The sequence below is a fragment of the Pleurodeles waltl genome, chromosome 9 (genome assembly GCF_031143425.1).
Source record: "Pleurodeles waltl isolate 20211129_DDA chromosome 9, aPleWal1.hap1.20221129, whole genome shotgun sequence".
Classification (NCBI taxonomy): Eukaryota; Metazoa; Chordata; class Amphibia; order Caudata; family Salamandridae; genus Pleurodeles; species Pleurodeles waltl.
In genome coordinates, this window is record NC_090448.1 from 386941455 (window position 1) to 386969432 (window position 27978).

General features: G+C 43.7%; 1 protein-coding gene across 2 annotated transcripts in view; it reads right to left on the reverse strand.

Annotated features, from left to right (window-relative positions):
• DAAM1 (dishevelled associated activator of morphogenesis 1) overlaps nucleotides 1-27978 on the reverse strand; it is a 633974-nt gene that overhangs the window by 466864 nt on the left and 139132 nt on the right. For both annotated transcript variants that reach the window (XM_069207027.1, XM_069207028.1), the window contains one exon: nucleotides 2097-2131. The gene's annotated coding sequence lies outside the window, so the exon portion shown is untranslated. The remainder of the gene's footprint in view (nucleotides 1-2096; nucleotides 2132-27978) is intronic.

Consider the following 27978-nt stretch of genomic DNA (forward strand, 5'->3'; position numbering starts at 1 on the left):
CAAATATGGACATAAGCGCTGCACCTCTCAGTTATCCCTCAAGCACAGAGCAGAAGGAGCAGACAACAGCCTATTCGACTTGACAGGAGTTAAAAACTTCTCTCTCATAAACTGGGAGCTCCAATGAGCAATACAGAGTGGCTGAGGGCCACTATAAGGCTAGTGTAGGCATTCTGCCCTGTTTTATTCAGAACACCCTAGTCCCAAGGAGTGAAATGTTCTAATAGGATTATATCAATTTTTCCTCAAGCTATAACGTTTGGTACAGGTTCTAACCCATGTTATTTGGCTCTCACCAGTGGCCCAGGCCTGTAACGCAAAGTTAGAATTTTGATTGGCCATTACGGCCTGTGGCAGCCGGCTATAATACTGTATTATTTGATAAGTGGGCCCATAACTCCAAAAGCGGCATACAGAAGCTAAGTGACAGTCTTTCAACTGTACGTTCTACCATTTTAGTGCCGGACTTCCTGCCGCAGTTTAACATAAATGACCAGTCAGTGTTGTCAAAAGATCACATCAGTTTATGTAACTTTGTAACCCTCCTGTTATCATCTGCCCATGTTTCTAACGATACATGGCTGTAAAACCGCTGAATTGAGAAGAAAATGCTAGATGTATGGCTCACACGCATTGTCAAAGCCAATAGGTCTTGCCCTGTTCATCTATTGGCTTTGCCAATGCTTTCTGCAGATACTGCACTGCATAGGCAAAAAATAAAAAAAGAGAAAGAAAAGGTGGCTGTCTTGCCTTATTCTGTGCATGTGCCTGTTTTTACAATGACTCTGATGCCATTTTAGTTGCTTTTTTATTTATTGACCCACGATGACAGCTGCTATGTGGATCAATAAATAAAAAAATAATTTTGTAAGGCGATAGCACTTTTTGAAGTATGTAAAAGCCCAGCAACAAATGGCAACTGCTGGACCCTAAAAACATTAGAATTAAAAAAATATATATATGAAAGAATAAGTGTGGGAGCAATGGAGGACAGGGCGAGGAGAGGGTGAGCGGAAGACAGGGTGTGGGGGCGATGGACGAGAGAGCAACAGAGGCAATCACCTGCAAGGGAGCAACGGCGAGCAGAGTGGCCCTTCCGCAAATGGCCGATGCTGGAAAAAAATATATATATACCTGTGAAGTGTAAGGAAGCAATAGAACTGGTGAAGGGGAAAGTAAGGGAGGATGGGGGTTATTTGAGGTATTAGGAAGCGTAACACCGAAGAAAGAAAGAAAACACATGCATTCTCAGGGAGTGAGTAATGATAAAGAGAAACGGTTTTTTAAAGGTAATTCCCTAAATGTGAGCCGTAGGAGACTGACTACAAGTTAACCCATCAAGAAAATTGTAAAGAGGGTATGCGCCGGGGACCAGACAAATGCAAGAAGAGGAAGGCAAGCAAACGAGTGTGGCAAACCCATCCACACTCATGACATGTTCCAAGCCTATACGTTTTTGGTACGGTCCACAAGAGGTTTTGGCCTATAGACAACTAAAAGATGTGCGGTTGGAGAGTCCTAAAGACATGAGATCATGCTTTAAATCAAATTATCCCCCCAATCCTTGCTGGACTACAGAAAAAAACACTCCGTGTCGAATAAGAAACACGTTTGTCACATCACAACCACCACACATATCGATTCACGAATTCTGTTTGTAGTACACCCCAACAGCGTGAACCGGCTCTTCCTGGAACAGAGCATTTCCCTTGCAAATCAGGAAGGGAGTTCCCCTAATAACACGTGCAAGTAAAAACAAAGTGCGAAGCTTCCAGTGGCGCACAACAGTGAATTTCCTTGTGTTGTTTTGTTCAGCTGATCCTGAGGGAAAACCAGTACAAAAGCTCACTGCGTTGAGAAACCAGAATGTCAGCGTACCCTCAGGGAAGGGATGGGCGCCATTTCTTGGAGATGACGAATAGACAATCAAAACTCAAAGGTAACTTCTGTGACCTAGAATAGCAGTCCAGCAAGGCAACGAAGAATAAATGCAAGGATTCGATCGCTTAAATGCTTCGGATTTGCAAGTAATTGTAAACATCCACGGAGACTAATTTATTTAATGTATGTATAAAACGAAATCGGTCTGCACTCACCTCGTCACCATCACCCCCGCCTGCATGAATGCATCCTAGGGAAAACACAAGACGTACAATTATTAATTATGTGAAAACTCATTACTAGCTAGGTAATTACGTTCACGAGAAGTGCAGAGTAAGACATTCAAAATAACACACTGACTGATATATTCCCAAACACAGACCCCTGCATAATTCAGCCTGCTTGCTTAAAAATGATGAGAAAGCCTTCAATAAAGACATAAATGAAAGAGAAACCAAACTTAGAAAAAATATAAGACCCCAAAAAAGCCAACTCTGTCGACCCACTTGGATAGGACCTAAGGGCGTCTGTTTTCCAAAATACCAGTGCCGGGAAATTACAGAGAAATTATCACATTCTTCCCTTCATAGAATACATTACCCTAGCACCGACACAAAGCGCCCGCCCCACACAGCTCTTCAAAGCTCTTTGAAGCAGAGCTCCGGATCAAATGCGCTGGGTTTAAATTTCACTTACACTCCTCGCTGCTGAATAACATGCCCCGCGAAACTCACAGCTGACCACGCATCGCGGAAAGCACCACTGCGCAGCTGGTACAACAGTGTAATGTCCACTCAGTATGAATACCACTAGACTGCCTAAATGTATTACATGGGCATGGCTGAGAAATGCTCCCTGACGCACTGCTATTTCTCAGGAGTGGTCACTGTCTCAGTCTTGAGGTTTTACGTAGGAGTGGGTGATAAATTCTGCTCCGCCGGCGGAGTTTGCAGATCTTTTGGCCTCTCCGCATTAGGCATAATATGGAGTTCCAGCCAAATTTTGCACAAGCAGCTGAGTTTATTCTCACACGCAGCTCGAGCTGTGTGATTTTCAGGCACGAGGAGGGCTCCCAGCAAGATTCTCCCAATGCAGGCGGTCACGACGGTTTGCGCTGCGAAAGCTGCTGCTCGAGTAGAAAATCTACTCGTGCAGCGGCAAAAACAACTCGAGCAGCAGCGCCTTATGACAGACCACACATTGCCGTTTGCGCCGATTTCTCAATGCTGAACAACCTCCTAGCGCTAAAAATCAGCACGGGCAGAGCGACGTACCGATTTCCAACCACCCGCATGACTCAGTGGAATCTTGCAGAGTTTTTAAGTAACTCCGCAGAGTCTGCTCAATGAAACTTTGCGAGTTCCACCCACCCCTAGTTTTATGGCACTGTACACAAGATTTACAGAAAAAAATAAAGTTTTCTTCAGACCTCTGAAAGATTTTAAAAACAACTGTAACAAACAGGCTTCACTTTTAGACATTTTAACCTACTGAGAGTGCACTTGTAAATTCTCATGCAGCGAAAACTATACTGCTGAGATTTGGCTTTTTTTCTTTCCTGATCTAGTCTGCAACAATCTGATATTTTGTTCACTAACAGAGAGCACAGACTGTTCCATGGACATATCTACGTTCGTTATAAGCAGGCTTGTTTCTTGAGTGGAATTCCGCTGCCACTTCGAAGGTCACCGTCAATAACTCATTCAAGTGAAAATATTTTGCATAAATCTTATGATCACGTGGGTCGACATGGTAAAAGCAATTAGTTGAGTGTTATTGAGCGTTGCAATAGGTATGTTTGCAGCTGAATAGTAAACCAGCAAGTAGGCCGTTGCTATCCTGAGAAACACATATACTCAGACTTTGGGTGCAGCAGCTCGGTAGATTACAAACACCCTGACAACACTGCTTATACAGATGGTGAGAGTAGGGAACTCTAACAGAGTTCATATAAGTGAAATGATCGAAACTCTAACAACCTCTCTGGAAAAGGATTTGTAAACGAGGAATGAGGTTCTCAACTGTAATATGATGAATTCCAGGCTCTGCAGAAAGTCACAGGTGCACACAAAATCTCACCCAAAGACCGACAGCACCAAGCCCAATGAAAAGTACAACTGAACACCCGTACCAAACTGAACGAGCACCATTACATCCCAAACTCAAATAAGGAGTACACGTGCTTTTCACACTACAGCCACCACCTCAACTGTAAAGTGGACAACTGGGCCAAATATAAGTAGTCACATTGCAAGCTAACTGATAAATCTAAAGTAGTTACACAATTGCAAAAGAGCGTGCAAACATACACGTGCACCAATACCACCTGTTTCACTATCAAGGCCAGCAGAATGCAGTTTAGACTGGCCCCGAAAGGCACAGGGAATAGTCTACATCGATGGAGCATAGCACCAGAGGGTCACTCCAACTTCAGCCGATCCCTGCAGCTGTTCATTGTATAAATACTAACGTTTTCAAGCCGTGGCGGAGAAAATGTGGTTTAAGACTTCATTTTACATTTTTCTTCTTTGGGCTAGCCAAAAGTGCTTTGTAGAGTAAACCCTGAAAAGTGTGAAGTGGTACACTGAAATAGGAGTTCCATGTCATCGCGGCACAGCCTATTCTGTAAGCACGTGCCGGGACAGCAATTTTAGTGCCAGCATCGTGCCATTCTTAGAAGACTCCTAAAAGTCTGCGCAAGGTAGAGTCACATCATAAGTTCTTAATCCTACGTCCTCACCCACCCCTAAATGGGTTCTCTTCCTGACACAGAGAATAATGTTTCATCCATAATTCAAACTCCACCAGCCTGAGGGTTAGGCCAGCAACTATTCCTGCCTTCCAGCCTTAAGGAGTGCACAAGGAATGTGCTTGGATTACTGCCTTTTGCAAGCCCTGGCTCATGGTCTCACACCACTCGAACTAACTTTAATGAGAGCTCGACACAGCTCTTGACCCACTACCCCCGACCCTGGCTAAGCAGAATCCAATCCTTCACGAAGAGTTTTGCCCCACTGTATATTAATGCCTCACTCAGTGTCTATCCCAGCAAATACCTATTTTAGACAGTCACAACCATGCGAAGAAGTTCTCCTAGCTGCTTATGACTCCACATTTGGGTATCACATTGTATTTGCATGTATATAGCGCTTACCACCCCTGACAAGATGTTGAGGCACTTTATGTAGGTAAGACACTATTCTGTAACCCAAAGCCAGTAGTTAACTCAGGGGTTATCAGTTACTGTTGTAAATTTGGATAGTTTTGTGCTCTGAGGAAACTGGTTAAATAATTTTCTCCAGTTCCTAGTGGTGGTTTAAGTAAGTAATACTTGGGTGAGATTATTAGAGTGAGTTCGTGCAACTGGAAACACATGAATAAATAAGGTGGATGAATATAGATATTGTGAGATTGTCAAGAGAAGCTACACTGAAGAAGAATCTGTGATTTATGAGAGTGGGGTAGGTAGACAGGTTACAAAAGGTAAAGTATTGCAGGAGTTGTTACTCTGAAGGAGAAATAATGTGTCTTAAGGGGTATGATTCGTTTCCTCAAGTGTAGCAGAAGAGAGTAAGGCAGGCAGTGACAGAGTAAGGTATACTCAAAGGCACTAAGGCAGACAGTGAATAGTGCTAATATACTTTCAAAATGTAGAAAATCATTTGTTATTAACAATTTTAACGGGCACTTGCTCATCTAGGCCTCTGGAGGGGCCGGAATGGTGCAGGGAAATTTTGTCAACAAATGTGCTGGTTTAGGAATTCCCTACAGCCATATGATTCATCAACACTGGTTTCTTGCACATATAGTTTCATGAATGGCAGACCTGGGCGAAGGCAGTATTCTGGAACACTATGTATTAAGAAATAATTTAGCAGTTTTATCATTAGTGACCACACATTCTAAAATGTCTGACACCTCGAAAGTCTTCAGATTCGGGCCTTCCTTTTACAGCAGGATAGAGATGTTTATAATAAAAAAAAAAAATCACGAGAGCCACGAAGGCAGTAGGACGGCATGCCCACCGTCAGAAATCACTCGCCACAGGTAAGTAAACTATTTTCTCCATTTCTTGATCAAACACATCACATAAAAATTAAACAACTTCTTAAACCGAGCACAAAACAAACAAATCCTATAGGGCTTAGCAAATGACCTATGTGTCTATTATTCAGAGGCTTTTTAGAACATATTTTCCTACAAGAATCTACCGGAGATGCGTACCAAAGCAATACCGCCCACAGAACATCAGATCTGCGCACACTTCTTCTGGACACTATTGTACAGAATGCTGCAATTCTTCTATCTCCTTTGGAGTAGAGATCTTTGGTTTGGTATTTTGATAGTAAAGCCTGATCCAAGAAGCAGCCCATATGATGTGCCAATATCCTGCTTATCTAAACTGTACTCCTGTCAATGTAAGAATTAAAACTATCTCGAAATTAATAGTATTACAAACGAGGACCCCGGAAACTCACCACTTGGGAAAGAATGTTCAAAAAGAACATTTTAATTTAAAACAAAATATGTAACAGTGTTTAAGAGGAAACCTGGCGTGTTCTAAGAACAATGCTAGGCTCACCAAGAATAGTTAAATATACATCAAAGGAAAGACTACTATTTTTTTTTCTTTTAACTGACATTTTTACCACAATAGAGGCTGCATTCAAATAAGATTTTACAGCACAACAAGCTTAATTAAAAGGAGCCATTACGTCATCCGTTTTGCTAACCATGTGTTCTATAAAGCGGCAAGAGACATTCTGGCAGGAAGATACTTTCTCTTAAAACCTTCCATAAATATCTGAATTAAAGCAACTTTAAACAGAAACATATGCGCCATAGTTTCTAGTAAACAACAGACGTTGGAAGATTATCAACGCCACTAGCTCACTGGTAATACGTTTCAGGTCTTGCAAATACATTTCCCTGTGATTTACCCAGAATTGCTGAACAAGAAAATGGCAAGGGTGCTGTTTGGAGGATCCCTTATGCATCTCATTAGCCAACTGAAACCCTCGCCGGGCACAAAACCTTGTTGTCGAGTCATGAGAAATGGAGCCCGAAAGGAAGTGCCACCCAGGACACCAAGGGAGCCATCTCCATCTCTGAAAACCCTCCCCAGGCTACCCTTGTTTATGAGAAAGTGCCCATGGTTTCTAAATCTCAAACAGACCGGACATCTTCTCAGCTTTCTTTTCTTCTAACAGATTTCTACCGCATTTCCTCTCATTTGTTCTCTCAAATACTCTCCTATCCCCCCTCTCATTTTGTTCTCTCATACACTCTCCTTTCCTCCCCTGCTCCCGCCTCCACACCCGGGTGTTCAAGTTTGCCTGTCCACCACTCAGGCGGGTGAGTTACAAGCGTTCTAAGAATATTCACGTAATTCTCTAAAAGCCTCTTTCCTCAAACCCTCTCTACTGTTTCCAACTTTTTCATTTTCTGGTCTGTCCTTTGCATCTCTCCTGCCCTTCTCAGTGATTGGACCTGCCCTTAAGGAGGCGCAAAGAGCTATATAAGCAACAACATAAATTACAATGTAATGAGAGATGCAGTAAACACACTTATCCCTCCCCTCCCTACACATACTGTAATCCTGCATTCAATGCCCTTGTTCCGTCTACTCTCCTGTAGGATCTAGTCCTGTGGTGGGGGGGGGGGGGGGGGGGGGGGGCACATGTTTTTTTAAAGCAAGGCTATCACAACTGTACCACCAGTCCTATAAGTGTTAGGTCTTCATATACATCTCAGGGCGATAGCCCCAGAAAGTCTAAAGAGAAAGTGGCAGGATTTTGGGCTTTGCAACGCCCACTCCTCCCAAAGACAGGCTCAAATCATCATCGGAATGAAATGACAGAACCTCTTAAGAAAGTTGCACAGATGATCTCGCAAATGATATATGGATCAGACCACCCCTGGTCAGGCAAACACCAGGCTCTGGGCTTCAGCACCCCATGGGTGGCTCCTTTTCGAAAATGCATTCCTCAGTGCTTCAAGAAGACTGCACACCCATTAAAATAGAGGAAGGATATACCAAGCACTCCCATCCAGATCTTCACCTCCAAATTTCTTTTGAGCTTTGAGTCAGCAGCTCAGAGTGATTAGGAAGGGCAGCATACACAACCTGGAGTGGGTAGCTTGATTCTGCCCACCATGATTTTAGTGCAAAGTTAGGCATGATCTTTCACACCTCACCACCCTGATTTCTACGTTCTTCCAACCTTGGCTCCCCCTCCTTCTACAGCTTCCTCATTTGTGACTAGATGCCCAAGTTCAGCGACCAATAATGCAATATAGTGTGACAGCCATTGCACACAAAAAAAATGCATTTTACAGAAAGGGATTCCAGTCATAAGGCCTCTTCCACCCCCCCCACCCCTTCATCGTTCCCTTCTATCCCGTATCCTGAACGATCCTATATTGCTCTCCTGCCCTCCTCTCAGTGCTTAGAAGTGGCCTTGGTGTGTCTAAGTGTTATAGCCAGATAATATGACAGTAAAGTGTGTTACAAAACTGTTTTACATGTCTTAACAATTACAGATTTTATTTTCCCAAACGTATATTTAGAATGTGCCAATTTTGTTTCAATCAACTTGATACGATTGAAAAAGAATGAGAGTTATGAAGTAGATGTAATATCGGAGTGCATTTACAGAGCCGTCGGCCCGGGAGGATGGCTCGGTGAGCTGAAAGTGTTTGCGGACAAAAATGAAGCATTCCGGAAACCACGCGTTCGAACTGTAGCAGCGCAGTCTCAGCCTCCTGCGCATCCGAGGGGGGTAAATGGAAGTATCAAATTGGGTTACAGCAACATCTGTTATATACAGGGTACTGAAATGGCAGAAATATGGTATTAAGCACTATATAAGACAAAATTATTCTTCCTGAGAGTGTTGGATACTATTTCATTTTTTTACCCATACTTGAAGCTTTAGTGTGATGTTCTGATCCAATCCAATGTGGTCAATATAGCAGACCCTTAGGTTTAGCACACCCGCTTGTGTCCTTTATGTATCAATACATGTGTTTATTTCAATTTTAGTTGTGGTGTTCTTCCAGCCGCACGGCGCAGGCCCTCACTGCGCTGTGCACTATACTCTCCAAATAGGTCACCAGAAACTTGGATATTGTAGCTTGGGAACCACAGTTCTGGCTGTCTGAATACAGATCCACTCCAATCCGCTGAGCATATGCTTAGCGCTAAAGATCAAATAAATGCATCCATGTGCTTGCAAATCCTAGCACCTTCAATTTATTTTAAAAATAAAATAGTTTCTACCGGTTTTCAAAGGACAGATGCTGGTGAGTGTTGCCAACAGTCTCTGGTGGGGGTGTAACACAGTTTTAATACAAGGAAGCAATTGATCTTCCCACAGCATGTACTTTTCAAAATGTTGCCACCTTCAAAACTGCTTTCCCTTGGGCGCAATGTTTCTAACCTGTGCATGGTGTCATTTGGGTACGGCTCAAGCACTCTAAGTGATGCCCTAAGGCCCAACATGGCCTTCACTGGGAGACACTGCAGTCCAAGCAACTTTATGATGGTGAGGTGTTCGAATCAGGAGTATGTGTTGCAACTGTTGATGGCCAGCCCTGCTCGTCCTACGATTTTAGCTGGAGGACAGATAAGGAAAGTGCTAACAGAGCCGGCTTCAGGTTAATAGTTTGTCCAGGGACCCCTAGATCTTGGTGTCTGTAGGGGATCGTACCCAGGATACTGGATGAAGGAGTTCTCCCATTTCACAGCACTGGCTTTGAGGAGTACCTGTCTAAAGGACAAAGCTTAATATGTGTTGTCCAGGAATTACCTGCTATGTGACTTGATGTATGAATTACGAGTTACCACAGTCCTTATGTTTGATGCTATCACAGCTGGGCGTTTGATCTTCATTACAAGCAATGCTGTACCAGCAGGCTTAAGATTTCTCACCTAGGAATTCTTTAGGTTACCACGAGGGACTTGTGTTTGATGGCAATCGCCTAATAGTCTAGACACTGAATTTTCGGTGGTTCCCAAAGATAACTTCCACCTTCGCCCAGTGCAAGGCTTGAAGTATTTGCTTGGGAGGGGTTAGTCGGGGTGAGGGGAGGTGTACTGCCCTCCACCGAGTGTTGATAAAGAAGTGGGTGTCTGTCATGCGTGTACACCCTAAAACATCACCTGTGTATTGTTAGGCTGCAAAAAATAACCTTGTGAGGTAATGGACGGGTGGATGCGTTTTAGGGCAAGCTTTTCATTCCAGAGTTGGCAGAGCTCTTTGCCACACACACCAGCCTGTGGCTGAGCATAAGAAATCTTTACATAATGTTTGATTTCGAGAATTATTTTCTGCTCATGCGGCGCCCAGCTCTTTCCTTAAAAAGTTTCAAAATGCACTCAACATGCTGCACATTCAGCTGCAAAGCTGAAAATTTGTCAAAGCAAACCGTGACATCTTTACAAATAAAAAATCCAAGGAGCTCGCATGCCCATTTAAATTCCCTTATCAGTAATGTTATAAGTAGTTTCAGTCACAAGTCAAACAAAGGGACACATATCAACGTAGAAGGACACAAACCGTCGGACATTTACAAATCAAGCAGGCCCAGCATGTTTGTCTGCCTCAACGTAATGTGAGCCCGCGCTAGTTAAACAGTGTGAAACACAACGTATGTCACAAAAACTATCTCAGGACCGATCAGCACTTCGGATTTCAACTACATAACAGGAGCCCAAAAAGCTCTATTATCTATTGATTTCAAATGGATACCTTGGTAACAACAACCAGTCTGTCTGGCAATAGACAACCCAAACAATCAAACCTTTATACTGCTTTATGATGTGGAAGACTTAGTACTTTGTTAGCCAGGCGAATGGGAGACCGGCTGCCCACAAACAAGTTAGGGGGTATTTTTAGCCATAAAACCGAAAAAGCAGCCAACAGCCCAAATGATCTCATTTGCTTTATTTTCTGGTCACCCTTCAGAGTGCATGTCTGAATGGGTGTTGGTGGCATTTGGGCCTACCTACATGTTGGGTGAGTGGACTGAAGATGTGGTGTATGGCTTGGGGCGTTGAATGTTGTTGAACATAATCCTTGGGTGTAACACTGAGTGCATAATTAGACAACTGTGCATGAAGATACCTCCCATGTTTAGGTGTGGACTATTTATACAAATAAATCATTGTTGATGCGCATCAGTGGGGTTCTCTAGGGCAGTGGTTCCCAACCTTTTGACTTTTGAGGACCCCCACCTTATCATTACTGGAACCTGGGGACCCCCACTGAATCATTATTGGAAGTCGGGGACCCCCCACTAAGTCATTACTGAAAGCTTGGGACCTAATCTGTTAATATTATTTCATTTTCTGAGTAGTCACGGACCCCCTAATGAGGCTTTGCAGATCCACAGGGGTCCCCGGACCACAGGCTGGGAACCACTGCTCTAGGGAGTCCACTTAGAAGTGTCAAAATACCCAATCACTGGAGACACTGTTAAACCACCAATGGAGTACTCATGGAGTCCATCTGAGAGCACAGAGGACGAAACTGACTGTATTTGTTAAGGATTAGGCCTGAAGGGAGTATTACATGGTGTGCACTCTAGAGTAACAGAGGCCCAGACCACTGAGGTGGAGGGTATTTTATTACAGTGATTAGGTCTAGAATCCTCATAGAAGCATTAAATACTCAACTCGGGTATGCATAACCAGCACAACATTTGAGGTCCTACAAAAGTGGAGGTGTTGTAATGTTAAGCATGGGTGTGGGAGATGCCAGCGAACTAAAGGTTTTGTTTGTGTCCTGTGGAAACACTGGGATTCATAAGAAAAGAAAGAAGGACGGGGTTCAGGAAAGAAAAAGGGGCAGAATGCTAAAGTTCTGCCTCAAGGCCCTCCTGGCTATAACAAGCTCTAACAAGCATCTGTAATACACAGGTCTCACATTTGTGAGAGTAAGAACCATTGCCGTTGTAACTTGACAATGTAGAATTTTCTTAGTAAGTTATGATGGAAAGTCTTAATTTTATTAAAGACACGGAGGTGAGTATTATGCATTCTTTTCTTACTTTATTTAGAACAGCAGCAGTCGAGAACTACAGCTCCCAAAAGGCTTAGCAACAGGCTAGCCAATGGGAGAAAAAAAGTAGTCATGTATTAGACCAATAGGGAGCCACCACAGACCATAGAGTACACCCTTGACTGCAAGCAGGCCTCTTTTCTTGCATGAGCAGGTCAAACAGAGGCATGAAACAAAGGAAAAATCAGTCCTATAATTGCCAAAGTGAGATTGAAGGAGAGAAAGTCTTGAACACAGGAAATAAGTCAGGCAAAACTTGGGAGGAGAGCGAAGGTCTTGAGGAAGCAGGAATCGAGAATATTGATGTCCAACATCGGAAGAAGCGGCTGTAGGCAGACTGGAATCGTCCTGATGAAGGAGGTAATGCTGGAGTCGCTGGGAGGGAAAGAAAATATACGTATTAGTATATATAGAGGTGGGATAATACTCACCTCCGTGTCTTTAATAAAATTAAGACTTTCCATCATAACCTACTAGGAAAATCTACATTTTATGTCAAGACCGGAGACTGTTATTATGCAAGTTTAAAGCTTGTCAATTACCAAAGAAGTTGCAGTTTTAACAGGTTTGCAGTAAAAAGTTTTAAAAACATTATCTTTAGACCAAATCAGCCGACCTGAGAATGCCCTCTAGACTGGAGCCCAAAGAAAAAGCTTTAGAAGCCATAGCTCCCCTGGAAGAATGGGCACCAAAGGTGGAAATATCTATACCTGCTAAGGACATAACCCATTTAACCCAACGGGCTAACGTGGCTGAAGAAACTGGTTTATGGGGCTTACAAAAGGAAATTAGAAGTTGGTGGGAAGAGGACATTCTTAGGTTAAGAGTTCTTTTTTCATATTCCTTTAAACAGAGACCCACACAGAGTTTTGGTTTGTCAGGAAAAAAGGGGTAGAAGACAGAATGGAGATTGGTTTTGGTGCATTTGGAAATTTGAAATAAAACACTCTTAGGCATGAATTGTCGGGAAGAAACGTCCAAAGATTTAACATCAGAGACTCGTTTAATAGAGATTGAACACAACAACATTGTTAGTTTAGCAGAAAGCATATTCAAGGAAAGGCCCGAATTATCCGGCCAAGCAAGAAACAGATTCAATACGAGGGATACATCCCAAATATAAGAGTATTTGGAAGCAGGAGGTTTTGACAATTTGACTCCCTTCAAAAGGCGACAGATTAAAGGATGTTCTCCGATTGGTTTACCATTAATATAACAATGGTGCATGGAAATAGCTGATCTATAGAGATTTATAGTTCTATAAGACTTACCTGAACTTGCCTGGGCCACTAAAAAGTTAATGATTACGTTTAGATCTGTTGAAAAGGGATTGGCACATTTTCCCACACACCAGCCTGACCAAAGAGACCAGGCTGATCTGTAGGCCTTCTTTGTGGCAGGAGCCCAGGCGTTACTAATGAGTTCTGAAGCTTCTGCCGAAATTGGAAAGGTCTGTTGGGCAATCCCAAGAACCTCCAAGCTGAAAGGGTTAACGAATTGTTGAGAATTAGATTGTGGGGAGATCCGGATGGATCTAGTAGGAGAGATGGGAAACCTGGGAGAAACAGAGGAAAATCTGTAGATAATTCGAGAAGAGGAGGGAACCAAACCTGGGACTGCCAGAAGGGAACCACGATGACCAGAGAAGCTTTTTGACCTCTGACCTGGGCTAGAACTCTGTTGATTATAATGAAAGGAGGAAGGGCATAGTTGAGCGACTGGGACCAGTCTTGAAGAAAAGCATCTGTAAACATAGCTAGAGGATTGGGACGCCAACTGAAAAAAAGCGGAAGCTGGGAATTGAGTCGAGACGCGAAGAGGTCTATGTGAAAGGGACCGCATTTGTTTAAAAGTTTTTGAAAGACTGACGGGTGCAGTTTCCTATAGCTGGTATCCTTGAGATGACAGGAGTGCCAATCCGCTATAGAATTCTGGGAGCCTAGAAGATATTCTGCTAGAAGGGAACATTTATGGGATAGACAGAACTCCCAAAGGCTCTTGGCTAGAACAGCCAGGAGGTTTGGACCTGGTGCCTCCAAGATGGTTTATGTAACAGACTGCGGATATGTTGTCCATGCGAAGAATAGAACACTGGGCCCTGTTTTTTTGTAAAGCTTTGGATCGCAAAGGAGCCTGCAAGAAGATCTAAACAATTTATGTGCAATCTGGACTCCTCTGCGGACCATATACCGCCAGTCGATATTGGACCACAACAGGCGCCCCAGCCCGTGAGACTTGCATCTGATTCAAATAAAAGATCAGACACAGAGGGGAAGATACATCTGCTGTTCCAGGGATCTAAATGGGATATCCACCATTGAATTTCCATCTGGGATTCTGCGTCCAGAGATATGAGGTCGGAAAATGTGAGACCCTTGCGAAGGTGAAGGATTTTTAGGCGTTGAAGAGCGCAGTAGTGAAGGGGGCCTGGAAAAATGGCCTGAATTGAGGAAGAAAGAAGACCTACCACTCTTGCAAGGGATCTGAGTGAAATTAGATCTTTTTAGAGCATAAGAGAAAGCTCTTTTTTGATCGAAGAAACCTTTGAGGGAGGAAGATGGAGGGTGGCTGAAACGGAATCTATTTGAAATCCTAAAAACTCTATTTGTTGAGAAGGGACCACCATGGATTTTTCTTGGCTTATGAGAAAACCGAGCCAATCGTTTTGAAGTAAAATGTCCCTGAGGTGGAGTATAGTTTCCATTTTGAAATGGCAGTATACTACGAATTGGTTGAATAATTGGAGATTGGTTACTGGCCTTAGTTTCTTGTTCTTTTTGTGAACCAGAAAGAGGGAACTGGTGAATCCCGACGGATCGGGAAGTGAGGGTTGGATAGCGTTTTTGTCTAAAAGCGACTGAATCTCTGAAGTAATGAGAGAGGACATCAGAAGAGAGAATTGTGGAGGAGGAGGAAAAGACTGAAAAGGAGGGGAATATAGTTCGATGTGATAACCCTGAACAGTGTCTAGAATCCAAGGGTCTGAGGAAATTAACCGCCATTTTGGGAGGAAATATTGTAAATGCCCTCCCATGGGAAGGCCAGAAAACCTGCTTACCTTGTGAATGACTGGATCTGGAATAACGTTGTCCACGATTGCGGAAGCCTCTGGTCCTTTGAGGGTAGAATTGTGGTTTGTACTCTTGGTTGTTAGAGTTGAAGGAGCCTTTTGTACCTTGGTTTCGGTAAGTGCGGCCAGTAAAGCGGCTCCTGCCTCTACCGGCCCGTGCAAAAACACGTTGATTGAATACCTTTTTCAAGGATTGTTGTTCTTTGTCAAGCGAAGAGAAAGTAGAAACATAACGACTGATGTCTGATGAAAGAATCACCGAAAAGCTTTCCGTCGGCCTGAATGCTGGGATCCAGGGAGGCTAGATTAGCCAGCTTAGGGTCCAACTTTAGTAAAAGACCTTTTCTTCTCTCGTGAATGATCGCCGAGTTGGCATTTCCTAGGAGACAGAAAGCTCTTTGGATCCAGAGGGAAAGGTCTGAAGGGTTGATAGACGAATCATCCAGTCTGGTAGATTCTGCCAGATCGAAAATACGGGTAAGAGGACCCACCACATCCAGAAGCTTGTCCTGGCAAGTCATCCAGGCCTTGTCAACCCCTTTACGGGGATCCTTACCAAATTTGGTGAAGAAAGTTATCAGGGACTGATCTATAGAGGGGGTGGCAGTAATGCTGGTAGCTAGGGAAGGCCTTGGACACTCCGATCTAAATTTCACACAAGTTTGCTTGTCCAAAGGGAGATGAAGACGGGACAAAATATATTCTCCCACATGAGCAGAAGGAAACCACTCAGTGGAATTGGGGTGATGGATCAGAGTGGGGTCAAACATTGGAACTCCATGGGAATCCACAATATTGGATGAAACATCAGTAAGAGAAAGTTTGAGACGTTTAGATGGAGGAGAGGAGGTTGAAAAATTACCATCAGGAATGTCAGAATGATATAAATCATCCATGTCATTGTCATCTGTGTCCAAAATATGAGAAATAATCATCTTTTTTTGGAGCGTCATCAGAATTTTTTGATTTAAATTTACATTTGGAATGAAGGGTATAAGAAGTGTTAAGATTTTCCGATGTATTCCCCTCCTTAACAGGAGGCCTGGGAGGAACCAAGTCCTCAATCTGTTGTGAGGCAACCTCACTGTTAATTTCAGTGCCTTTAGAACGTCTATTTATAGGCTGCTTACATTTTCTGCTTTCCCCCGCAGAATGGGACAGAGACTTGGACACCATGGATTTAACAGTATTTTCAATATTTTTTTACATTTATTCCATGGAAGCTTGTAAAGCATGTTTTACCGATGACTGAATAAAAATATTCAAATCTTGATTAAAAACCTCCTTTTCCTCATTTAATTCAGGCATGACAGGAGAACTGTCTGAATCCATATAGCCAAAACGAAAAAAGGGAAAATAATTATATTTTCTGTGAAATTATTAGGGAAGAGTCCCTGTGCCAAAGTGTAAAAACGCTAATAAAAAATTGAAGGAAAAACTGGAGGAAAAAACCCTTGACTAGGATAGGGTTAACGAGGAGAGACTCCTAGGCAGGAGAAAAGACTCCCCTGAGGGGTGGGGCTATCAGCACCACAGACCGGGAAAAGGAAACGCGGAAGAGACGAGAGGCCGCACCCCCGAATGAGGGTGGAACGACCGCAGAGGAGCGATGCGGTCAAAAAGGCAATAATTAGAGCAGAACGCGCTCCGAGGGAAGCCCTAAGGACACGGATCGGTAAACAGAACGGGTGCTAAGCACACTGCAACGCATTCCTCAGAGGAAGGATGCAATACAACACGCGGCGGTTGGAAATGGAGCCAGAGAGGCACGCACAAGAGGGATGGGGGGGGGGGGGGGAGAGGGTTGGAAACGGGAAACCGCGTCGGGAGTGAAACGCGTTAATGAAAAACCACCAAAGTCAAATATTAACAAAAATATCTAACAATAGACAATATTACAATAACACAGATATGAAGAGAAATAATGAGTACTTATCTTGACTGCGAGCAGCAAGAAAAGAGGGCTGGTTACAGTCAAGGGTGTACTCTATGGCCTGTGGTGGCTCCCTATCAGTCCAATACATGACTACTTTTTTGCTCCCATTGGCTTGCCTGTTGCTAAGCCTTTTGGGAGCTGTAGTTCTTGACTGCTGCTGTTCTAAATAAAGTAAGAAAAGAATGCATAATAAGAGCCTCCGGTCTTGACATAAAATTTCTTTTACCCATGTGTTTTGTTTTGGAGTGAAATTATGTGGCATAGTGGATAGATAGGGGTGTGAGCTGCACAAAATATACAGAAAGACAGAGAGGGGATAGGTAGTTCATGCATGAAGCGCTGAATGAACACCAGACAGACAAGCAGAAAGAGTGTATGAAAAAGAAGGGGAGAGCAAGCGACAAACGAATAAAGGGGGAGCGCCTGTGTACGCAGAAGGCACCCCAAGACGAGGAAGAGAGCGTGGAATTGTGGGACGGAAACCTTGAAAAGGCACGGGAAAGAAACTTTGCTCAAAGACCTGAAGCTAACCACATGAGAGAGGCGGGAAGAGTTCGTGAGAGAGAGGGGTGGGAGAAAGAGTACAAGAGAGAGGGACTGGTTGCGCTTCCTAAAGAAACCTTTTTAACCTCAAAGTAAGGCAGGTGTTCAGCTGATGGCAGGGCCAATAGTTCTCGCAATGGCTAAGTTTTTTATTTTTATTATTTTCTGTTACTTGCCTTGGTATGAGGTGCACCAACGTTTAATAGCTCATGCTGTGGGTTTCGAAGCAGCACTCCATGCACAAGCGCTCTTTCTTTTACAGATTTAACACTGACTTTCTCCCTGGTTTTGTCCTTGATGTCCCAAGGCAGGGATTTTACAACAAACTGCAGGAGTGACACTTTCACTCCAATGGGTAGAGATGTTATGGTGTATAAGCGCTAGACACTGAGACATCGGTTCAGCACAGAAACACACCCAGTATGCATCTGGGTTGTAATTCAAGCAGAATAAAATGGTTTTCCTGTGCATAAGCAGGACCTGCTAACTACTGATGTGTGTTGGGTGTTTTACTGCTGCGCCTGCAAAGCACACGCTCCCCCACCCTTCTCAGAACACTATCTCATCTTAAAATGTACAGGGGGGGGAGAAGTGTGTAATCAGACAGAAGGGATTACAGACTAGGTTGTGGTTCACACATGAAATTCACAAATGGTATAGCTTGCCTTTGGAAATGCAGGAGTAAGTCAACAGGAAGTGATACACCACAGAAAAATATTTGCGATGAACCGGGTTCCAAAACATCAGTAACAAAACACTAATTTACGCACCAGTGATGTTTCCCTGGCTGGGGAAAGAGTCCGCAAAATCTTAACAATGGGGGAAGGTTAAAAGGAATGTCTTTTAGTGCAGCTGGATACTCATGAAACTCTTTGCAGGTAAACGTGAGAGGCTGTCTAATAAGATGCTTCTGTGCAAGGTGCCACTAGTTACCCCCAGGCAGAAGTTAGGTGGCATTCTGTGAACAAGCCAGATAAATAAGAAATCACACTCCAGAACCAGTCCGGACCTCGTTGCACCGGTCAAGAGCAAGCAATGCCAAACAGCAAGTGAGATTATGGTCTAGAGTCCTCCAGCTACACAATGCAGCCCTCTTTGTACACAAATCACTGCCACAATGTGGAGGAAACATGGGTGAATTTGCAGACAGTGCAGTATGCCAGCTCGGGACTGCTGAAAGTGTGGAAGATCAGCTATCTAGGCAGGAGCAGCAGTCCTGGACCCAAACCCCACCAGGGCCTCTCACCAAAGATGCACCTCTGTTTGAAGGGCCGATCGGATGGTATGGCTCCAGTTCTGGGCTGTCAGGCTAGGATCGATGCTCTTGTGCTTAAAGGGGAGGAGAATCACAACATCCCTTAAAGGGGAGCACATGCATGCACCTCTGGATGGGGAGGAGAACCTACTCTCCTTTAAGAGAAATTGCTCAACAACACGAGAGAAATTCATATGTTTTACAGTTTTCAATTATCCACATTACATTTTTAAATAGAAGACCTGCCCCATAGAATGCAATCCAAAGCCCCTCAAAATTAAAGGAAACAAGCGGAACCAACGTTAAGTGAGTAGTGTACTAAGACACCCTTTAAAAGTAGGGCATCTAGCTCATCGTATACATACAACACAAAGAGAGCGGAATTAATCCTGATCAGCGTAACCATCATTATTCCCAAATGTGTCACCCAAAACGAAACTGTGATGAAAGAAAACAGAAAATGGAGGCTCAAGTTTAGTTATAAACAGTAACCAATCTGACCGTGAAAAGATAAAGAATGACAAGGTTGTAAAAATATGAGCTCCTTCTGGGAAAAATGGTTATAGCAGGATGGGGGGGTAGGGAGTATAGCGTGGCTAGCAGCGATGGGTGGTGTTGTGGGGATGGCATCGCACAGGGAGATTAAGTGCCAACGTAAGACACAAGCAGGAAACCATCAAAACAAGACACAAGCAGGAAACTATTTAAAAAAAAGAGTTCCTCATAACAAACACATGAAGACAAATGCGTAAAGAGATCCGTAATTGGGCAGTGCGCTGTGCTAGTAAACAAAAGACAAAAGGGCGGGACAAGGAGAAAGGATTAACTAATAGCAAGCAAGAATTTTTGATGGGCAATGGAAGGAACAAAGAAAAAAGCAATGGGCGGGATGTAACCCCACATACTGAATACAGCATGTCTCGAAGACAGAGCATGCGCACTGACAAGGCTCCACCTAAAAAGGGAAATCTCTGCAGGAAGCTGCCCTTAACTTCTCCACTGTTTACTTGGATACCTAGGATCAATGCCTAGAGGGAGGGGTTAAGAAGGACAGCTTAAATGTCTGAGAGGACTAAGGGGAGGATCTGCTTTCCAATTCGGGGGCAGTCACTTGGCCTGTCTTACAAGGTCACCCTATACCCACTGGTGACTATGGTGATTGTGGGGAGAGGAGGCCCTGGAGGTGGGTCGGGCAGATGGAAGTAAAAATCACTGCCTCCAATCTGTCTGACTCTATGTACATTTGGTTAGTATGTTGGCAAATATATTAAGGCTAGGGCTTTACTCATGTAATAGTTGAAAACATCTTTCATGAAGATTACTGTGTGCCTGTGAAACCACACACTTTAATATTTACCTCCATACACCTCTTCGCCCCTTCTCCAAACCTTAAACTCTCACCCACAGGGTATATAATAAGATATAGACACACTAGACCTTAAGTAAAAGTACAGACTTATAGCTAAAACAGAAAGCACTCATAGCAAACATCAATTTTCCATCACACGCTCTCTACGATGACTGCTTACGTCTCTTTTCTGAATGACTGAAGTGCACAGATTAGTTGCATTCTATGTATGGCGAGACAAAGTGACCTAGGCAAATGACATTACAGTGAAAATATTTTCTGTTAGGAACTGTTAGGATAACCCATGACTGCCTTGAACAGAGCTACGCCGACAAGATTTGCTCATGTTAGCGCACGCCAAGGGAGTATGTATCTAGTCAAGAGACGAGACGATATGCAAATAATATAAAGGGACTGATGGCACGTTGACAATTCTGAGGGGCATCTTACAAGAATAACAATACCTTTGTCCTTACCCCCAGCTTGCCTACATTTTCACCTACTACTGCACAGGGTGTAGTCCCTGCAGTAAATGGGGTGTAGGCGATCAGCCGGTTTTGCACTAATGATCGTCTCAGATCAAACGGTGTACTCCATGGGTTCACTGTTGTTGAAAAACATATTGATATTTCATCTACACGTAGGGTTGCCACAATACCGTTTTACTGGGCTGGCCAGTTCTTTTTTTTTTTTTTATAAAGATCTGCAAAAAATAAAAAAAATTAGCAAACTCATTTACACCACCTTCACCATGAAGCTTAAAATGCCTGTATGCACTCATGGATGGGAAGGTATAGTTAACTGATGACTACTGCAGTTATTGAAGTGGGAGAATTTTGGCAAAGCGCGCACTACTGTTTGAGTTTTTTGAGAATGCTTTGGCGTGGCAGAGGACCATTCATCTCAATGACCATCATGTTCTCTATTCACTTACCAATTGACCACTGTGTGTAGAGCCTGCTGGAAATTAAATCTACCAAGTAAGGACTTATGTGCTCTACCAGGTGCATGCATAAACCAATCACAGTTGATTATGTAGCAATAAAAGGAGCTAGTGCAAGTCGTGTTTACAGTCAACTAAAAATGTAAATTTTTGAAATACCACAAGCAGCTTTCAACCAAACTGGTAGCTAGGTTAATGTACGAGCATGCTCCAATCTGACAAATTAAATTCACCCATTGTTCGAAATGGGGTCTCTAGTTGTCAGTCGGGTTGCACCCTGTCCAAGTAGGGACCCTCTCTAGTCAGGATAAGGGAGATCAGCGCTCCGATAACCCCTGCTCACTCCCTTGGTAGCTTGGCACGAGCAGTCAGGCTTATCTCAGAAGCACTGTGTAAAGCATTTGCACATACCACACAGTAATAAGTGAAAACACCACAAAAAAACACAACACCAGTTATATATATATATATATATATATATACACATAAGATCTGAAAAGCGGAGTCACTGGCGTCGCGGTGTCGGTGCGGGAGTAGTCGTGCCCTTGAAGTGACATGCATTGCAGATTGAGCTCCAGGCTGACGAAGTCAGAAACACTTGCGTGGATGGAGTCGGGGCTGCGGTGTGAAGTGAGACATTGCGACGTGTGGTGCCCACATATCACGGTGCAGGCAGTGGCTCGGTGACAGTCGTCCAGTGGCGTCCGAGAGACCAGGGCAGCGGTGTGAAGTGGGGCAGTGCGACGTGCAGTGTCACCAGGTCACGGTGCAGGCAGCAGCGTCATCGATGCAGAAGCGCTGTCATCGGTAGGCCCAAGTCGGTGGTGCGGATCGGGATGGGCTCCATGTGGCATCCACGGGTCGAGGTGCAGAAAGGGACATCTGTTGACTACACTGGAGTCGATGGTGCTGGCATCGGTGGACTGGGGTTACGGTGCGGGACAGGGCGTGGCGGTGCTTCGTGTTCCTCACAAGCAGTGTCCACAGGCCACAGTGCAGGCAGCAGCATCGGTGTCAGCAGGAGCGGCAGTGGGGATGCCCAGGCTACGGGGTGAGCAGGCGATGCCGGAGTGCGGGCCCACAGGTCGCGGTGCGAGCAGCGGCTCGGTAAAGTCGTCCAATGACTGCATCGGTGAGACCAGGGTCGCGGTGCGAAGCGGGGCAGTGTGGCTCCATGCGGCATCAGCAGGTCAGCAGCGTTGTTGACGGCATTGCAGTGGTTTTTCTCCTTGAACAGCACAAACAACACAGCCCCAGTGCTGTAGGAAGATGAAACTGACGTTTTTGATATCACTGGGACTTCCAACGGGAGGCAAGCTCTACTCCAAGCCCTTGGAGAACTTTCTCAAGCAGGATCCACTTTTCCACCTCTCTTTTAAGGCAGAAGCCGCAAATGCAGGCCAATCCAGCAAAGCAACACAGCAAAGGGACGGTACACCTCCTCTAGCTCTTCCCCTTGGCAGAGGTTCCTCTTGATTCCAGAAAGATTTTAAAAGTCTGGGGTTTTAGGTCCAATACTTATACACCTTTCTGCCTTTGAAGTTGGCAAACTTTAAAGCAATGTCTCAAGTGTTTGCAAGATCCTTCCTCATCCAGGCCAGGCCCCAGACACACACCATGGGGTTGAAGACTTCATTGTTTGAGGGCAGGCACAGTCCTTTCAGGTTTAAGTGACCACTCCTCCCTCCCCTCTAGCTCAGATGGCTCATCAGGATATGCAGGCTACACCCCAGCCCCCTTTGTGTCACTGTCTAGAGAGAGGGGCAAACAGCCCAACTGTCAAACTGACCCAGACAGGGAATCCACAAACAGGCAGAGTCACAGAAGGGTTTAAGCAAGAAAATGCCTACTTTCTAAAAGTGGCATTTTCAAACACACAATTTAAAAACAACCCTTACCAAAGATAGATGTATTTTTTAATTGCGAGTTCAGAGACCCTAAGCTCCATAGTTCTATTTGCTCTCAAAGGGAACCTGCACTGTAATAATATTTAAAGGCAACCCCCAGGTTAACCTATGAGCGAGATAGGCCTTGCATAATGAAAACCAAATTTAGCAGTACATGTTCCACCTTTAACATACACTGCACCCTGCCCATGGCGCTACCTAGGGCCTACCTTAGGGGTGCCTTACCTGTAGTAAAAGGGAAGGTTTAGGCCTGGCAAGTGAGTAGACTTGTCAAGTCGAATTGGCAGTTTAAAACTGCACACACAGACACTGCAGTGGCAGGTCTGAGCCATGTTTATAGGGCTACTAATGTGGGTGGTATACCCAGTGCTGCAGGCCCACTAGTAGCATTTGATTTACAGGCCCTGGGCACCTCTAGTGCACTGTACTAGGGACTTACTAGTAAATCAAATATGACAATCATGGATAAACCAATCAACAGTCCAGTTTCTATAGGGAGCACTTGCACTTTAGCTATGATTAGCACTGGTTAAGTGCGCAGAGACAATAAACCAGAAAAAGAAGAGTCCAGTGCACCATAAAAACTGGCGGTCAGAAGGCAAAAAGACAGGGAAGACATGCCAAAAAGCTGCCAGATCTAACACCCATCCACATGAATACCTAAGAAAACTAGACATGTAAGAAAACTAGAGACCCAAGAAATGTAGACGCTCAATAACACTAAATGCTTGAGAACACACCAAAAGCCCGAGAACACACTAAACAGCCAAAAACCCTGGATTCCTAGGAGAAAACAGTTTAAAAAAACACAGGCCTTAATCTAGCTGTTAACAACTGCCTGCCACCACAATTCTTTCTGAATTGAATTAATTTCGTTGGAGCATGCTTATGTAGTTTCTATACATAAAAAAAGGTACACGTGGTGAAAAGGACTGCACCTCTCAATGGCCTACATTAGAACACATGACAATGCACATTTAGTTCTTTAAAGGTGCTTTAATTTAACGATATAGATGACAAACTACTCTAGCATTTATCAACATTATATTAGGAACACTATACAATGTTGAAACTTTCTTCTTCAAGGAGCATACAATTCAGGCGCTCTTCAAAATCAACATATAGATGGAATGGAATAACAGCAGGGCTGCAGAGATGGAGGAACTCCAAGGAGACAAAGCAACACACAGAAAGAGCACTGTGTAAGAATCGTATCTCTTGAATCACTACTACTGACACATGAGAGGAAGTACCAGTCCCACCCACATTGTCAATCAAATAAGGACGACTTTCAGCCTGGATTGTGTGGGCCTTGTGTATGGCTGTAACATACCAGACGATGACCCTCCTCTTCGGTTTACCTACCGCCCCAGCTACCGGCTCCATGGATGTGGCTCACTGGTTCCCGCACCTGACCAGCTCTCTGTTGGTACTACTGAGTGATGGAAACCTCAACAGGTCGCTGGTGGGCTATTGTGTTACATAGAGAGCTGCTGGACATGATACTTTTGCAAATGACTTGCTCCATCCATCTGAATGTAGAATAGGTTAAGAGAATTAAAAAAAAAAAATTGCCGACCTAGGGCAAGACAACTATGCCTGCGAACTCCCATTTGCTTTCTTTACAACGGATCCTATCACAGCTGTGAAGTGGATGCCGATCACGTGTGATGACATTTTAGCCAGTCAAACCTTGCGTTTTGGGAGAAGCATGCAGAATGCTTTGTCCTGAAGGTCAAAACTGTCTGAAGGTGGAACACTTGACATGCTACCATTTGGTAACTCTTCCTAGGGCAGAGGTCTCCAAACTTTTTAATGCCGCGCCCCCCCAGTTGAAAAATAAAAATCATTGGGCCCCCCTCAGAATTTTTCACAATTATTTTATAAACATGGCAATGTTTAAATATGTCTGAACCTATTTAAACATTGCAGTTAAGTACTGTTACCTTTTTAAAACTGCAATAACATGCTTCTGCTTAAAACAAAGGTGTGTTATCTGTATAATATTTATTTTGGCCAGAGTCTGGGGCCCCCCCCTGGGATCACTTCAGGCCCCCCTAGGGGGGCCCGCCCCCCAGTTTGAAGACCTCTGTCCTAGGGAGACCAGCTGAAGTTGCCACTCTGCGTTAGTATATTTCTCTCTCAGAGTTTAATTAATCAAACAATTGCATTGTGGAAGCTGGTCTTGGTAGAGTTAGACTGAACTAGCACACACAAGATCAATGACCAAAGAACAGAGGTGAATATTAGGGCATACCAGCCTGCACCTGAACATTGCTTTGTTATGGCAGATGGACACGGGGCACAATAGGGCATGTTATTGCTGCTCTCCTTTCTGGGAAGCTGCAGTTGCAGGTGGCTCTGAACGCACAACATCCTCTGTCACTAGAGGCTGGTCTCGTATAAGGAGTGGATCTGGTACAGGCCTTTTCATACATACCTCAGACTATCATTCTTTCATCAATACTTTATTCCGTTAATAAAAACCATATAGCAAACAACATAAAGAATAAAGGAAATGGGTAATAGATATGTTAAAAATACATGCCGCTGTAAAACATTACACTAAAACAATAAACAAAGAAAACGTCAGCATTTTAGACACCTTTTCCTACTCCTCAGAGCACCGTAGAGAAAATCGGCCACATTAAAACAAGCTTGCAAGTTTGACCCCCAATCGACCGCATTTGTAGGTAAATTAAAGCAGGTCTAACTTGGCTAAATCCCATCCCTCCCAGCAAGGGTAAAACATAGTGATAGTTAAATTTAACATAATGAAAACAGAACATAATCAAACCTTATGTTTACCTTGAGGCTCTGCTAGCTGCCAATGCAAGAGATTCAATCTGAAAGGTATTTTTTAAAAAAAGCAGTAATGAAGGATCGTTACCACAGTCAGATATGGTTCCATAGATGGTCCACATTTCACAAGGGAATGCGCCCCTACCATTGGTCTCAGCAGCTCATTGGCTTTTTGGTCAGCCTTGGCCCGAGGTAGAAATGGTTCTTAATTAAAGGCAAGTTTTTTTTAGTATTTTTGGCAGGAGACCCAAACAAGACTGGGCTTCCCAACTTATCTAATGTGCATCTAATATAGTTGATCCACGGAATAACATGTCCATTATCTAAAGAAAGATAATCTTGTAAAATTGCCTGATTCAACACCAGCTCAGGGATTGACCATATTTTAAACCATCTGGCCAGTGGCAAGAATGACAACTTATTGGAAATATAGTCCAGTTCAAGTTCTTTGTGACCTATAAAAGTGGATACTGATTGAGGGAGTAACAATAGTCTTCTCATAAAAGTGTTTTCTATGGCTTGAATTGCTTCACAATCTTTGTAACCCCATAGCCCCCCCCCCGCCATAACTAGCGATAGATAAGCATTTAGCTTGATAAACTTTAACCATCACCTGTACAGGCCTGGCCCCCAGTCTCGAAGTGACATCAAAAAGTGTAGCAACTAACCTAGCTAACAGATTCCTTTTAATCCTCCTATGTAGTGCCCAGGAGCCTCTATCATCAAAAAACAATTCCCAGATATGGGAAGGTGTTAACTTCTATTATCTCCTGACTTCCCCATATATTTTTTTCCCTCAGATTTAGTTCTACTACCAATAACCATTACATGGGATTTGGAGTAGTTTGTATTCATATCTAAGGAAGCCATGAAAAGGAGTCTAATAAGCGCTAGAGCCCCATTGCAGTTACTGCTATAAAGACGGTATAGTCCGCCTATATAAGTATGACAATAAGCAATGACCCTACCCAGGTAGGTGGAAAACAGGGAGGGGCCAAGATGGTTTATATACAGCGTAAAAAGAAATGAGGCTAAAATAAATCCCTGCCTAACATCCCCCTTTGGATCCTTATTGGAGACGACAGAGATCTATTCTGGTTGTAACTAACTGCAGCAGTAACGTCCTGGTGGAGATCGTGTATAAACCAAACCAGTTCCCGTTCTAGTCCTAGATCGATCAATATGGACCACAAACTTAGTTTGACTGGCACGATCAAAGGCCAAGGATAAATACGTAAAGGCTAGGTAAATCCGACCCCTCTTGGCCACCATATATTTACTGGTAATCAGGTGATAGTTGAGGCACTGGTCCAAAGTGCTTTTACCCTGGCTAAAACCATACTGAAAACCGCCAATTACATTATTCAAATCCAGCTAATCAGTCAGCCTGGCTAGGACCACCATGCCCAGAATCATTATCGTTGAATCATCAAAGAAATACGCCTGTAACAACGAGGGTCAGATCTATCACCCTTCTTAAATAGAGGGGCAATGATCAATCTCTGCCAAAAGCTAATTTCTCCATGTGGCATTTAACACATGGGTTAGGATTTTTGCCCACACCAAAGGGTCCTGCTTGAATAAATCACCCGGAACCCCTTCTTGCCAAGGGGCCTTATTCTTAGCCATATTAGTGATGGCAACAATAACCTCTTCCTCAATAAAACAGAGGGCAAGATCCGGACTAGGGTTTTGTTTAACAGGTCCAGAAAATCCTCCAATACAATGCCATATATGGCCGAAAAATGCTGAACCCAAGCTTCTGAGGGGATAGTACAGGCTACAGCACTATTTGACACACCTGAAAAGAAGGGCTGATTAATAACTTCCCAAAACGTGGCACTAATACTAAGGGTAACAGGGTGTAAAAGATCTTCAAGCTTTCTACTTACTTTCTCTGTAGCGGGTCAATAGGGCATATTATAGTTCTTCCTTCTCTTGGCAATCTCAACCTTGTCTCTAGGAGAGCTCTTAATGCAGTTATCAACCTCTGACGAGTATTGGTGGAATAGGAATCAAATAATCCATCTCAGGGGTCTCCAATCTTTTCTATAATAAGAGCTAATTATGTTCAATGAAATCATCCCAAGCTACTAATGTTAATGATGTGATTGTGACCACCCCTTCAGCAGTGATTATATCAGTACATTAGGCAGAGTTGCCACCTATAAAGTAAAAAAGCACTCTCAATTTGAAATGCATCTACATGGGTAATATATTACAGTCATA